Source organism: Colletes latitarsis, chromosome 9, assembly GCF_051014445.1.
Source record: "Colletes latitarsis isolate SP2378_abdomen chromosome 9, iyColLati1, whole genome shotgun sequence".
NCBI classification, from domain to species: domain Eukaryota; kingdom Metazoa; phylum Arthropoda; class Insecta; order Hymenoptera; family Colletidae; genus Colletes; species Colletes latitarsis.
Window position 1 is genome coordinate 17,814,452 of NC_135142.1, and position 14,994 is coordinate 17,829,445.

At 38.3% G+C, this 14,994-nt stretch overlaps 1 protein-coding gene and 2 non-coding genes across 3 annotated transcripts in view; 1 reads left to right on the forward strand and 2 right to left on the reverse strand.

Moving 5' to 3' along the window:
* LOC143345741 (mannosyl-oligosaccharide 1,2-alpha-mannosidase IA-like) overlaps positions 1–14,994 on the reverse strand; it is an 831,836-nt gene that overhangs the window by 635,007 nt on the left and 181,835 nt on the right. The gene's annotated exons all lie outside the window — the stretch shown is intronic.
* Positions 10,372–10,453, forward strand: Trnas-aga (transfer RNA serine (anticodon AGA)). The gene has a single exon. It is a non-coding gene; the product is annotated as a tRNA-Ser (tRNA).
* Positions 11,278–11,492, reverse strand: LOC143345977 (small nucleolar RNA U3). Its single transcript, XR_013080366.1, has one exon. It is a non-coding gene; the product is annotated as a small nucleolar RNA U3 (small nucleolar RNA).

The window sequence follows — 14,994 nt, forward strand, 5'->3', positions numbered from 1 at the left end:
GTTTATTTTATCGGCAATTCCGACACGCAATTTAATCCGCGTACGAGGCGCAATTTATTCGACCATAACGAGAATGTTTTTTTTCCCGCGCGTGTATCTCTGTGGAAATGGCGATACGACCAAAAAAAAAAAAGAAAAAAAAAAATAGAAAAAAAAGTAAAAAAAACGAAGAATAACAATGAACATGATCGAAGAGTACATACGAGACAAGTTTAATCTTGTCGTATTTCGATAACGCGAATCGACCAAATATAAACGAAATACCAGAATTGTTATTTGACAATGATAATAAAAAATAGAGAATAAAAGGTTGACGAACGTCTTGTAATTTAGATTGTACCAACTGTGCTTATATATGCTACCATCCTACCAAAAAATTCTTAAAGTTAAATAAACTGAAATTTATGAAATTGATATTTACATACATTAGACGTGAAGTAGATGCTCGTAACCGCCTTCGTAGTATTCAACGTACAGTAGAAGTACAAAAATTTAGTAATTAATGAAAAAGATTATTATTTTACTGCCATTTTACTCAAACTCCAATTATAATCTCGATATAGCAGCAGCTAATCACAAGAAAAATTCACAGAGAGACAGTTCCTCGCGTGTTCACGGTCGAAACAATATTGACTGGTGTAAATTCAGTTCGACTTTGGAGAGGGATACTATTAGCATCCTCGAATGTCTGTTGATCTTTTTTTCTACCTGGAATAGTTGAGCTACGCGAACGGTCGGTCATCAAAACAAGACAAGGGCCAGGTATTCGACGATTTTCTCGTTCATTGTTCCTCTGATGTTATAATTTTCTTCTCTTCATTTTCTTTTTAATGCTTATACGACAGTACAAGAGTTAAAAGAGGTCTGCTTTGCGATGAACAATGCTAAGCGAAACTTGATTTTACACACAATTAACTCGACAAGATATATTCAAACGAGTGACCGTAATTTTCTCTTCCTTCACTGATATTCCTGTATAAAATTCTTTCCGTCTTCTCTTTCTCCCCAGTGACCTAAGCTATTGATAAATTAATCGAGTCCCAAATTATTCAAGTATTTCATTAAACGTTTCCAAACTGTACAAATTTTAACCCAAATCCTAATCCAGATCTAACCCAGTGACCTAATCTATTGATAACATTTCCAGACTGTACAAATTTTCTTTTTTATCTCTTCTATATTTCGTTCTTCTAAAAATGCTTTAAATTTCTTACTAGGCGAAAGAAACTCACCTATGCTATCGAAAAGGCACGTCCAGACTCAATGTGATTAACCCTTAACCCCATGACGTACGATTCAATTCCAAATAAATTTTCAAACGTATACTATTTAATTTGGTTTAAAGTTCGTACAAGGAATGGTGACGAAAAAGAATAAATTTGTTTTACGACTACCTTGTGAATGTAAAAATGTGTTGATTTTAATTTATAAGACTTGATGACGAGTGAGTAGCCTCATAATTGTGAAACTTGACATCAAGAACTTGTGACGTGTCAGACTCGTCATTGTATGGCAAGTGAACTCTCAATCTTAATTGTATTATTTTACTTAACGTTGATTTTTACCAAATGTGTAAATGGAAATCAACTTTCCTTCAAAGCATTTAAAAAATGGTGAACTAATGGAGGATTACATAAATTTCCAAGTAATTACATTGACATATATTAAACAATTATTAGTTTAATCCACTTAAAGGTTAAGGGGGGAGTCTCATGTGAATGATAGAAAATTGAACTATTTTTCTTAATTTTTTTTAAGGAAATGTTATATCTGACGTTATGATTCATTTTCACAGTTTACTTAGCTAGCCTTTGGGAATGCAAAATAATTTTTTTATTAATTTTCATTAACTTTTAATGTTATTATCGCATCCACAGTAAACATCAAACAGATTTTTATTCGGTAGGTTTACAGTTATCGCCCCTACCAAAATAATTAATTTATGTTGCAAATTGACAATTTACCGAAAATACAATGTCTGACCATGAATGACGATGACTCTGACATTCGGTGAAATTAAAAAATTTCAAATCGTTCTGGAAAAATAATATTCGGTTGCGGGGGTCAATTACAATCATTTTTGGTGAATAGACATACCCCCGAAATCTTGTGCATTTTCAAGAAAAAAAATTCAGTACCGACGGAACTTTAAACGTTAATAACTTTTTAACGAAGTCTCCATCAACAAATTGGTATTCTTGATTTTCGTCTTATTTTGGCCTCTAAAATCCCCCATTAAAATTTTTCCTAGGGGTGACCGAACATCCTGTATATACTTTCAAAAAATGAAATAAAAAATTGATTTTTTTGAAATCTCACATGAGACACCCGCTTAAATAATAGTCGAAACAAGGGGCAATTTTAGATAACGCGTCTCGAACAGACTCATCGCGCGACCTAATATGTCGCGTCAAAGTTACAACAGGTTACAGAGGGTTAACGCGTAAGCGCCCAGTCGCTTCGAGGCGCTAATTAGAAGGTAGCTGAACATTCCGAGAGATCCAAAGACGGCTACTAGAATTCTTTCGTCTCGTTGGTGGTCGTCGAACGGATGCTCGTTTGGTTCCCTCTGGCGCGGGACCGCGAGACGCCCATGGCCCGTCGAGACGACCGTTAAAAGATACGCTCGTATCCTTCTACGGCAGGATACGCGCGCCACGAGGAGGATTTACGGGCAATAAAGTAGCAATAACGATGGCTACATTGGTGTCGCGCGAGAACTGGCCGAGTTCGCTGCATTGTGTGCTTGCGACATCCGAGAGGAGTACGCGAAACCTGCGTGTTCTTCGGGGACAATGCGCTTTATGTTGCAAAGGGATGGCCGAGCTTTTCCGTACAGGTGTTTATGCGCGGGTTTACGACCACCGGGCACGTAGGATTTGGACGAGTTACGAGTTTTTACGAGGTCCCTGGCTCGCGAGTTTTGACCAGCTTTTGACCAGGACGTACGAACGCCAAGACGAAGGATCCTTTGATGCAGTATCGTTGAACATGCTCAGTAGTCTCAGACGCGAGATTCACGAGGCTTTTACGGCTGCCACGGGCGGGATCAAGTTCGATACGGTGTGAGAAATCTGAGTCGATTACCGATACCCACGGGTTACATCTCCATTAGTGGATCGGGACTGAAGAGATCCAAAGGGATAAAATTAAATTAAAAGTCGAGGCTCGAACGGTTTTCGAAAGGGACGATGTTATTAAATCGTGCATTTTACAACACTCGTAACGTTTACGATGTGAATTTTTACAAGGTAGAAATGGATTTACTATGTAACGGAAGCTGTTATCCCTGTCGAAGCACAACAGGATCGTCAGGGTCCCGCTTCGAGATGCATTACTCGCCCATCTTCCGCCTCGCTTTCAGCTCCCCCTTTTTAGGATACGAGAAATATGGGGATGCTGGCCCTATTCAGAAGAGGAGGAGCTTCATTGACGAGAGGTCGACCTACTTTGGAACCAAGGGAGCCTCGAACCGAGGGGCAACTATGCGGGTCATGGTGATTCAAACTTTCTTGGAAAGTCTCTTCCAACAATGTATAGCCAAACTTCTCGTCGAGTAAGATTTTTCCTATGCAACGTTGTGAGATTCTTGTACCTTTAGAAAGTTAATTCGTTCGATAAAGGTCGATAGTTGACAGCCGACTCGAAACAAAAGTAGGAGTATAGAAGCTAGCAATCTAACAAAGCGGATAAAAAGATAGCGAAACTAAAGAACTGGGTTAGATCGATTAGAAGTGGGTTGGGTTTTCAATCTCCAAGCTCGTTGGTCAATTTTAGCCATCTACCAATTGCTCGGGAGTTCTTATAAAACGAAACATTATTTGCAGAGAGTTCATCAACGACACTGGGTCAAAGAATTCCACGACGTTCCATTATCCCCAGAAAGAAAAAGAACAACGCGTCCCACGACGATCTGCACGTTTGGTTTACGACTCTGTGTCGTAAAACAGTCCTGGGACAGCCAGTCGTTCGAATGATCGATAAACGCGACTGTGGCTAAATACGATTGCGTTTAACTAAGGACCTTTGCTCGTGGGTGTAGCTACGATTGCACTTTCGGCCTTCTGCAGAGAGATTATTTTGATCTCGAAGAAAGTAAACAAATGTTATGTCGAATAAAGCAAATGAATTCCCAAACACGATGCTTCGCTGAAATTGAGTATAAAGAAATTGAGATTGCAAACATAAATATCGTTGTTTGATAATTGTAACAAAGCTGAAGACTGGTATTTCGTTACTTTTTGGTACGTGTTGGTCGACGCAAACTAACTGTGTGGTTGAAATCGACGATCAGAGTGCATCCCACGCGAAAAGGTATAAATCGTTCGAGTTTGTGTTTCTTCTTGAGGGATAAAGAAGTTTCGAGGGGAAGCTGTTAATAGTGTTTGTAATTGCGCTTTCGAAAGTCGATTGATGCCACTTGTTGCTTCCAATTATAGCGATTGATCGAGGAGCTTTATTTTAACGACAAAAGCGTGGAATAATAATATCGTCTTCGGGCGAGGAAATTTTAATCGTTCAATTTTTTTTTTAATGAAATGGATTTTTGTAATGACATAGATTCGTTTGATTTATTAACAATATTAATTTGGTGTTGTACGCTTGGATATGTATTAAGGATATGTCTTTTCTGCGGAGGAATTTTTGAGGCGCTGAAATACCATCCTACCAGAAAGATCCAATCGTACGAAATCTCGCGAAAGTTTGTATAAATAATGTGCAGTCTATTCTTTACGTCCAGTGATTAGAATTGTTCAGCGTTTCGCGTCGGATATCTCTACGCGCGTGGTGCTGTTTTTATTTCGCGCTCCTACGGCGCAACAACGTTAAATTGTTAAAAATAATTCAGCAATACAATTCCCCAGGCGCGCAGAAACGTGAAACCAGGTGACCGGAAAGAGGAGCAAGAGAGCGATTTTTATTCGGTTCGCGGATTAAACCGTTTCGCGTTTTAAAAAGCGCGATATTTCGCGAAGGGACAGCTATTCTTGTTACTTTTATAGAATATTCAAACGTGGCTCGATTATGAGAGCTCTGAATTACCGCTTGATACGATTAAATTGTAAAATAATTATTCAACGTATTGTCGCCACAACGTTCTTTGAAGTTTCAAGAACGATCTCATCGAACCTGCTGAATCTTATTTATGACAAAAACCTATGTTCTTTCATAAAAATTAGTATTTGGGGAAAAAATTGCGAAGGACATTCAATATTGTATTTCTAACAAGTCACTTTTTATGCAGGGTGTTCGGCCACCTCGGGGAAAAATCTTAATGAGAGATTCTAGAGGGCAAAATAGACGAAAATCAAAAATACCAATTTGTCGATTGAGGCTTCCTTAAAAAGTTATTAACAAAATTATTGTCAAAAATTATTAATAAAATTTGTCCACTTACACGAATTTTTTTCTCGAAAGTGCGTAGGATTTTGGAGGTATATCTGTTGATCAAAAATGCTTGTAATTGATCCTTGCAACTGAAAATATTTTTTCCAGAACGATTTGAAATGTTTTAATTTCATCAAAAAATTCTAGCACCTACTCGAATTTTTTTCTCGAAAGTGCGTAGAATTTCGAGGGTATGTCTGCTGACTAAAAATAATTGTAATTGACCCCTGAAACTAAAACTAATTTTTCCAGAACGATTCGAAATTTTTTTTTCCCCGAAAAATTTCAGCAGTTACCACCTGTCGATTTTTCTTAAAAATTCGTTTTTCATTTTTAATAAATTTGTTTGACGCTGTACGGAAATGTTGTCTAATACTTTTTTGTAGGTATCCGTGAAGTCTACTTTCTCCCAAAATTTCAATCCAATATATTCACTATTGTAGGAGTTATGGCCATTTGAAAATTGTGCCAGTTTTATGGGGTTTTTATCACTTTATGGGGTTAAGGAACAACTTTTCGAATATTCTAGGAATTTCTACATATTCTGCACCAAAATACGCGTTGTTTGCATTTTGAAACTTTAAAATCGTCCAATCCGTTCAGAAGTTATGATACTTTCAAAATAAGCATGAAAATTCGGGGAGACATTTCTGGCTTAAAAGTATATTTTCGGTAATGAATTTTTTTTCTCGAAAGTGTGTAGGAATTCGGGGGTATATCTATTCACCAAAAATGATTATAATTGACCCCCGCAGCCGGATATAATTTTTCCAGAACGATTTGAAATTTTTTAATTTCGCCGAATTTCAGGGTCATCATCATTCATGGTCAAACATTGTATTTTCGGTAAAGAATTTTTTCTTCGTAAGTGCGAAGGATTTGAAGGATATGTCTATTCATAAAAAATGATTGTAATTAACCTCTGCAACAAAAAATAATTTTTCCAGAATGATTTGAAATTTGTTAATTTAATTTTTTAATAACTTTTTAACGAAACCTCAATCAAGAAATTAATATTCTTTATTTTCGTCTTATTTTGGTCTATAGAATCTCCTATTAAAATTTTCCCCAGGGGTGGCCGAACATCCTGTATAAGTAAAGAGAAATAACTAGAGTCCAGAAACGGACTGTAAAAGTTAACAAAATCTCCAGTATTTTCAAGCATAATCGTTATGCGTAACAACGACGCCGCGAAATCGCCTCCCATAAACACCAATCTGCTCAAAACTCGGGGTTCGACCCTCCAACATTTCACGGGGGGGTAAAAAAGGAACGAGTCACGGATGCAGGGGAGCGGGTTAACTATCACGTATTTAAGAGAGGAGAACCTTCCCGGGGGACAGAAGTTGCATCGTATCGCATTGACGATAGCCGAAACGGTTTAACGTTCTCCTCGTCCCGAGCCAGTAATGGCCCCGGTCGGAATAGTTTCAGAAAAATGGCCCCGCCAGCTGAACTTAAATAAACGCCGGCACGCTGCGAGCACGGATAAAACGATTTACTGGTGCCCCGCGACTGGATAACGCTATCCATTTGTACGTAATTCCGGCAAGGGCCCGGCCTTATCCGCGCCTGGAACTGTTATGGCGAAACGGGTTTTCGTTCTGCCTCGTGTCACGGACGCTTGTCATCCGAGAGCAACTAAAAGTCACCCGTAACTTTAATTCGCGGGATTTTGATTGTGCTGAAGAGCGATTCGACACGGGGTTTACGGGAGATCTCTCTGGCAAATGTCCTCCAACGTTTGGCCACCTCTGAGAAACGAGGAAACGGCCCTAATACAGCTTTCGCTCTAAACATTTTCTAAACTCGAACGTCGGTAAAATTGCTACCTTGTTTCTTGCGTCTTTATTCGTTCCAAGCGTCGAGCTTCGATAAATGTTACAAACTTGACTGCCATTTATTTATGTCATTCATGGTTAGAGTAAAATGTCTTTCGTGTAATCTTGTTTTTAAAGCAAAAGCAACTTCGGGGCAGTAAATCATCGACTTATTGTAAAAGACAGTTTAGTTTCACGAAACCATAAATCAGTTTTATATTCATCGTTGTCAATTAGTCAAGAAAAGCCATTAAATCTTACCTACGCTGGATGTTTCGCCAGCCTCTGCTTCTATTCTTCAAATTTCAGAATTTCCTGTCAATTACGCGTTCTTGAAATATTAATCGAAAAATTGAATAAAATTGGAAATCAGTTTTTTATGAACTCTGAACCAGAACTTCCTTGTAACGTTCGAATGTCGTCGACCGGGAATTTTGGAATTGAAGATCGTCTCGGGGGACCGACGAGAAAGAATGCACGCAGATTAAGTGGTACGAGCGTGACTTAAATCCATTGTAACCCCGTGGAATGCCAGTATCGTTTGTAACAGACAACGGGAGCATAGGTGAGAACGCTGCGGGGAAATAGAACACGCGCGGAAGAAGAAGAAGCAGATTACGGGACAAAATAAATAAGTGGAACAGGGCGCGGTGAGATAAGGAACGAAGTCTGATAACGGAGCAAAAGAGAGGGTGAGACGGGGTTAGGAAGCAGTAAAACGCGAAAGTGGTAACTGGAACGGAAACAAAGAAGGTAGAGTGGAAACAAGGGAATAAAAGACAGGGAGACTTAAGGGAGTGCACCCCTACGAACGTCGCGAAAAATTGATTTCTTTTTGTATTTCCTCAAAGTTACACGTTCCAAGGATACTTTCGTGGAACCATAAACGTTTAATATTCTCATTACCAGTCAATCAACAACATTTTCCATCTCTAAAATAAATATCTAAAATATTTTTAAATACAAGTTAAAGTATTTGAAACGTTTATTTCTTATTTCAACATGTAGTAGAGGTTTATTAGACAAGAGAACAATCCCCAAAGTCAGTAAAATAAACATGTAAAATATTTCTAAATACACGTAAAAGTATTTGAAACGTTTGCTTTTTATTTTAACATGCAGTAGAGGTTTATTAGACGCTTCGTATCGTCGAGAACAATCCCCAAAGTCTCGAAGCGAGGGTGAGTGAGTAACAACGACGATAAAGATCGCAAAATGGTGAAGAAATGAGAGTAAACAGAATCGGGAAAACACAAGAAGATCGAAACACCAGGAACGCTGAGAAAAATGAAAGTATAAGCAAAAAGACATTGGAGCAAGATGGAAGAGGACGTCGAAGTTCCCAAAGGAAACGAGCCAAGGAACGGAGAGAAACAGATTCTCTTAATCTCCTCCCTACACGGGCTTGACAAACGAGGAATGTAGATGACACCGGCATTGTACCCCGCTCGTATTATCCGTACGATCGTGCGAATCTCCCATTCTATCCGGCGAACGTCTTTTATGACGTCTCTCATTTGCGTGTTGCCGCGACGAAGCTATCAGCTTAACGCCTCGGTGCGCCTGAATCAGCCACGAAGACGTACAGCGAGCTAGAATGCAGTCGTAGCACGACAAAAATAGGGTAATTCCTAAATCGCATATAAGAAAATATTCGATACTTTATGCCTTCGATATTCAAAGCCTCCACGGGGAAAAGTAGGACTGCCAATTTTGTCGAGTTTCGAATTTAATATTCAGTTTGCACGCTTCTGTGCGTGTTCTTTGTTATAAGAAATTGAAGCGTACAAAAAACGATGGAAAAAAAATCGAGGAGCATCCCTAAACCATAACTGTTCCAGCATCTTTCTCTTAGATAATCGTTGGATTAATAATCTTCGCTGTGAACCAAATTTAGATCCAGACTCGTCTGTTCAAAACATCTATTTCAGAAAGTTCAAGAATTTTTTATTATCTTCACCGCCAAAGTAATAATAGAACTGTTCAGAAATAACTGAAAAGTTATTAGACCAAATGAAATCACAGTGTGCGCTTACGGCTTTTAATTGGAAATAATTTCAGTGCCTCCGGAGGTGATTTTGCAATAAAACGGGAGAAAATGATGATCACATCGGGATAATTCACCGTGACACGACATAGTGGGCCGCGTTTCCTCCGTGTTACGCGTCACCAGAAACACCGAACGGGTTACAATACCGCGTTACGTCGCGTATCCTGCGCTGCACATGCTTCCTGTTTGCTGTTAAATAAAGCCTTTAGCCTCTACCGGACGAAACTAACGACACGCGTTTACCGTGCAAATACCACGGCCATTAGTTGAGCGAGCAGAAGGGATATTACGAAGTTAAGGGGTGAATTTATATGTCGACGATCGCTCGTCCTGCTAAAACGCGGTGCATCATCGGCGTTACTTTCAGTAATTAGCCCCATACTACCGACGGTAATTGCGTGATTTGATGTACCGCTCTTTTCTGCAATGTCTACGTTGCCTTTGTGCAGTCGCTTTGTATCTCGTTCGAGCCGTTTATCGTTGTTGATTATGTCGACAGTCCCGTAATTTTCTTTTTTCTGTCCTTTGTGTTAGTAATGTCGATCGTGCTAAGTACTTACATTCAGCTGTTTGCCAATCTCTGTCGAAACTAATTTTAATCTCGCCGAGAAGATTGAATTTCGCGTGAAAATTAGAATAGTAAAGTCGACCAGAGTCAGAATTGACTAGTTAAATATTTTTAAATGTACCGTAAACTCTTGAACAGAGGTTGGTTAGAGCATAAAGGATAATACTTTCAATTCATGGATTTATGCTCTAGTATTATAACTCTGTATGGGAATTAGTGTTGCCACTGAAGACTCCACTTTCACTTTATGATTACACGTGGATATAAAAAAGATTAATAATTACGAATATATCTTGTGATTACTGATTTATTTCAGTGACAAATTATGATTACTTTTATCACGATTTGTTCCTCGAATAGATTAACGTCTTTCATTAGCAATGCTCGAATTATACAAAAAATATAGTTGTCATTTATTTTAAGTAGTTCCGATGTTTTATACCGTTAGTTTCAATGAAAAGTGATTCAAAAAAATAAATTATGAATAATAAAATAACTTAATAAATTTCCAGATATCTTTGCATATAGAATATCGTTTCTCAGAAGCAGTCGTGGCCGAGTGGTTAAGGCGTCTGACTAGAAATCAGATTCCCTCTGGGAGCGTAGGTTCGAGTCCTACCGACTGCGAAAAACTGTGGCAAGTTTTTTTTCCCTTTATTTTTTTCTATTCAATTTATTACAGCTATTCCCTTTGCATTTTATATTAATAATGTGCATAAAAATTTATTTATATAATCATTTTTAATTAAAATATCTTGTATACTCTATTATCGCTTCTGTATGTTCCATCAGCAATTATTTTACTAACAATGATACGCGTAAAATATGGCAAATTTATTTTCCAATTATTAAAAGATATTTCGTTATAAACGGCAGATAAATGCTACAAATACAGTAAAGATACGAAAACAGAAAATACTCTGTGAAAACTGCTATCTTTCAGAAACAAAAATGTTAAAGAATATACGTAAAACAGTGATGTATAATGTGCATTTTTATTTGCACAAATGTTTTTTTTCTGACGAATACATTTCTTCGTATAAAAAGAGAATTGCGTATGCCATAGGTTATGTATTTCAGACGTGAAGCGTAGGCAACATGTTTTTACAAAATTGAATCTTACAAATATTTTCAATAATATGATCATAATAAAACAATATTGTCGATAGGGATTATAAGAACAGTCACTCAAATATGGGAAACATGCTCAAGTTACGAGTAATCATGAAAATGATGATTGTATTGCAAGGAATCTTTATAATAAACAAAATCCTCATTGTTTACTTTTTGACCTACAAGTATTAGGTGTAATACAGAATAACTTACGAAAATACTTATCTCGTTTTTCTTACTGTAGACTCAAGATGTTATTTCGACCACAAACATGCAATTATTGATACTTCGAAGAAAGTAAAGAGAAAGTATTATGTTTTATATTCAATAAATAAGCGGCCACTCAGAAAGCTCCACTTCCCAGGCCCCTCGTACTGAGTACAAGAGGTGAACGATCATCGATGACTGAGAAATTGAACAAAGTCAACTTCTCGAGTCCTCCTCACGCTCAGGGAAAGGAGCTATCTGTCCTCATCGTGGTTGCATCAACTCTGCGTTTAGGCACAGAGCAAATTAGATCTACTACAGAAATGATCCTGTGAAGTATGATCTTAGCCTCCCTAGCCACGGCGATGACTATATCAAGTAACATCTGTTATTTTACTTGCGAGAATTGAATGCGGCGCACGGCCATCTATCAGAAAAACCTTGAAGCAACTCCAGTCGCCGACTACAACCAGATACAAGTACATACCATAATGAAACAAAGATTACAAAAATTTTTCTTAGCCGAAATACACGTTTTAAGATCTCCTGATTATATTTTGACTATTCAAAAAAAAGAAATTTTTTTTTTCTGTGCCTATTTACTCACGTACATACGTGTGTATTAACATAGTGCGTCTAAACGGCTGAATGAATTTCCATGAAATTTTACATTTTAGTTTTATATTCTCGTTTCAAGGCCTGATTAGATTTTGAGTGTAATCATCTTACGGATAATGATGATTATACAGCCAATGAATTTTACAAATAATAGATCTTACATACAATGTATCTTTCGACTCATTTTTCTGGGGCTCTACAACCCCATTGCCATTTTCGTGTCACTTGTAACATTATCAGCAGGTTAAACAAATGAACACAAGAGAAAGTGAGACAGAAAATGAAATTACAGAAACATTCCCGGTTACACATTATATTTTCGGTAAAGAATTGTTTTCTTGAAAGTTCCTAGGATCTCAGGGATATGTATATTCACAAAAAATAATGGTAATTGACCCCCGCAACCGAAAATAATTTTTTTAGAACGATTTGAAACTTTTCAATTTTGCCGAATTTCAGGGGAATCATCATTCATGGTCAGACATTGTATTTTCGGTAAAGAATTTTTTCCTCGTAAGTATGTAGGATTTCGGGAGTATGTCTATTCACCAAAAATGATTGTAATTGACTCTCGCAACCAAAAATTATTTTTTCGAAATGATTTGAAATTTTTTAATTTCGTGGAAAAATTTCTCCAGCTACTCCCTATCGATTTTTTTTTAAAATTTGTTTTTCATTTTTACTAAATTTGTTTGACGCTCTACGGAAATGTTGTTTACTCGTATACCTCGTCTGTGGCTTTACCTATCGTTTTCCAATTATTTTATCATGTAAATTTAAGTCAAAATTGTAACATTTGATTCTGTGTAACAAACAAATATTTGCTATTGAAGGTTGTTATAGCGTTCACAGTACTAAGAGTAGTTTTTCATTTTAATAAATTTTACTTCTTTTCAATTTCTAAATATCTATTTCTCAATTAATACTTTACGAGCGAGACTGCTTTGTACAAAATTATTCTAAAATATATGTGATACACGTTTTTTATGTAGTTTAGGTAGGCGTGCAATGTATAAGATTTCGTTTAATCTTTTCGCGTTACAAAATGTGATTTATGGTTCACCGCTGCCAACAATACAACGTTTTCGTCTCTGGTTCGAAGTTTCCACAATATCCTAATACTATTTCAAATGTCGTTTAAACGAATAAAAGACCGGGGATCAAAGGTGTCGTTATCGTTAACTCGATGGCGCAATTTTAACAATCCCTAACGCCATGGTATCGCCACCGCGATTTGCATGACACAGCAGCGAATTAATCGAAACACGGCGAGTTCGGTGGCGCGTTTCGTCGCCACGTTTTCGCATTTGCCGTCGAAACGCCGCGCCAGAGGACGCGTGGGCGTCGCGGAGTAACCCACACGCCAGCTCACGCCCCGCTGGGTGGACACGTGTGCCGGTTGTTTGGCGTGTGCAATGGCCCACAGCAACAAGCCGAGGCGGCGGTAAACAATGTGAGCATACATTACTTACACGCACCCACATTCACCATTGTGTCGGTACGGCGTACGCATTCTCGTCTCCCCCGCTTTCGGCCATCTTCTTTTTTGTCCCTTGTTCCTGGACCTCTTTACTCGTTCCTTTTCTGCTCGCGTCTCCTCCTTCGTCTCGTTTCGCGTTCTTTTGCTTGTCCTCGGTGTTACGTCAATACCCCATCACTCCGATCGCTCCGTTTCGAGGTTAGTTCAACAAAATTAGGCGTACTCGAGGACCCTCCGCGGTCCTACGTCTAATTGGACTCCACCCTTCAGGTTTTATATCGAGTCCAGCTCGATATACAATTTGTTGACTATGACGTAAACATCTCATGATCTTAGTATTTGTAACCAAATATTATTAAGACAAGATTAGGTTGATTTGTATTTGCACCAGGGTGAAAAAAATTTGTGGGTACGAAAGGATAAAGAACGCTCTTGGAGTTGGAGGAATTTCCTGAGCCATTATTGTGTACATTTTCGCTTTATTTCCATTCGCAGCGTCCCGTGGCAATTGTTAGAATCACCAACGCGAAACACGCTTTCGTTCTGTGCTCCCCTAGTTTTTTCCTTTACCCCTTTCCTCTCGATCTCACCCTCGGAACGTTATTTAACATCAGCGCCGCCAGCCGATTCCCCCTTATTTATTTTACATCTGTCTTGCCTGTTTGCTCTCGGGCGTTGTTTTAACGAGCGTTGTTAAGGGCAGTGTTTGTCGAATCATCCCTTGCGTTTGCTTTTACCACCCCTTTCCATGATTCCTGATTTCTGGTACTTTCGTTTAGACGAACGTCACCGTTCCCACGCAATCTGGTCTCCCATTCGATTTCTCTTTCTTTATCTGTTGCTTCCACGGTTTTCCCTCTTTTTTTCGTTACCGCGTTTGTTACTTTCGTTTACGACTTTTCAGCCCGAAACGGCGAGTCTCGAGTCAGTCGCCGAAACAAAATTTGCTCGATTAGGGAAAAGGAAGGAAACGGTGAGAAAGTTTGCTGATATAACCGTTTTTCTAAAAACTATATTTATATTGCGACGAATTTTTCACTTCGAAGCGATTGATACTATTATGGAACGGCCAAGGAACCGTTTCTAAGGAGAAAAAGTGTACGGAAGCAGTTAACGGTAATTTATTTTGAAGTGCAGGATTTTCTTTGCAACGTGAACAACATTCCCAGTAGTTTTAATCGCTGTTTCGAGCTCATTTACGAATCGTCGGGAATTGTTGCACGCGTCACGTACCAGTTGGCCCCATAAGTTTTTCGTTGGCTTAAGTTCCGGCGAGCTTCGTGGCCACGTTAACGTCCCCACTTTTTTGTCATTCAGCCATTGCTCGGTGCTTCTGGCTGCACAGACGAACGCGTTATTAAGTAGCATTCTGTTCTCGATTACATTGTTCAGTCGATTTAAACGAGAAAAATTATTCTGTCCAATATTCCACGTACGTGTAAATTTGCACAAGTGTCTGCCGGATTTAAAGTAAATCTTCAAAGCGGGAAATTGCATATAAGAATATATTAAATGGGTCAGCGATAGATTTGCGAAGAGGATCTTCTTGAATGAGGACAGGACTTGGATTAAAATGAAAGTCCTACTGCGTTCGTGCAAGACTTTATTAAATTCTCGAAAAACTTTATTCGAAATGGAATAAAAATTATTCTTATGAAGGATGTCTGTACGGTCAATCTACGGCCTCTAGAATTATTCTAAATATAATATCAGATTTTATCTATAAAAATTTCTTTGGGCGAGGTTAACA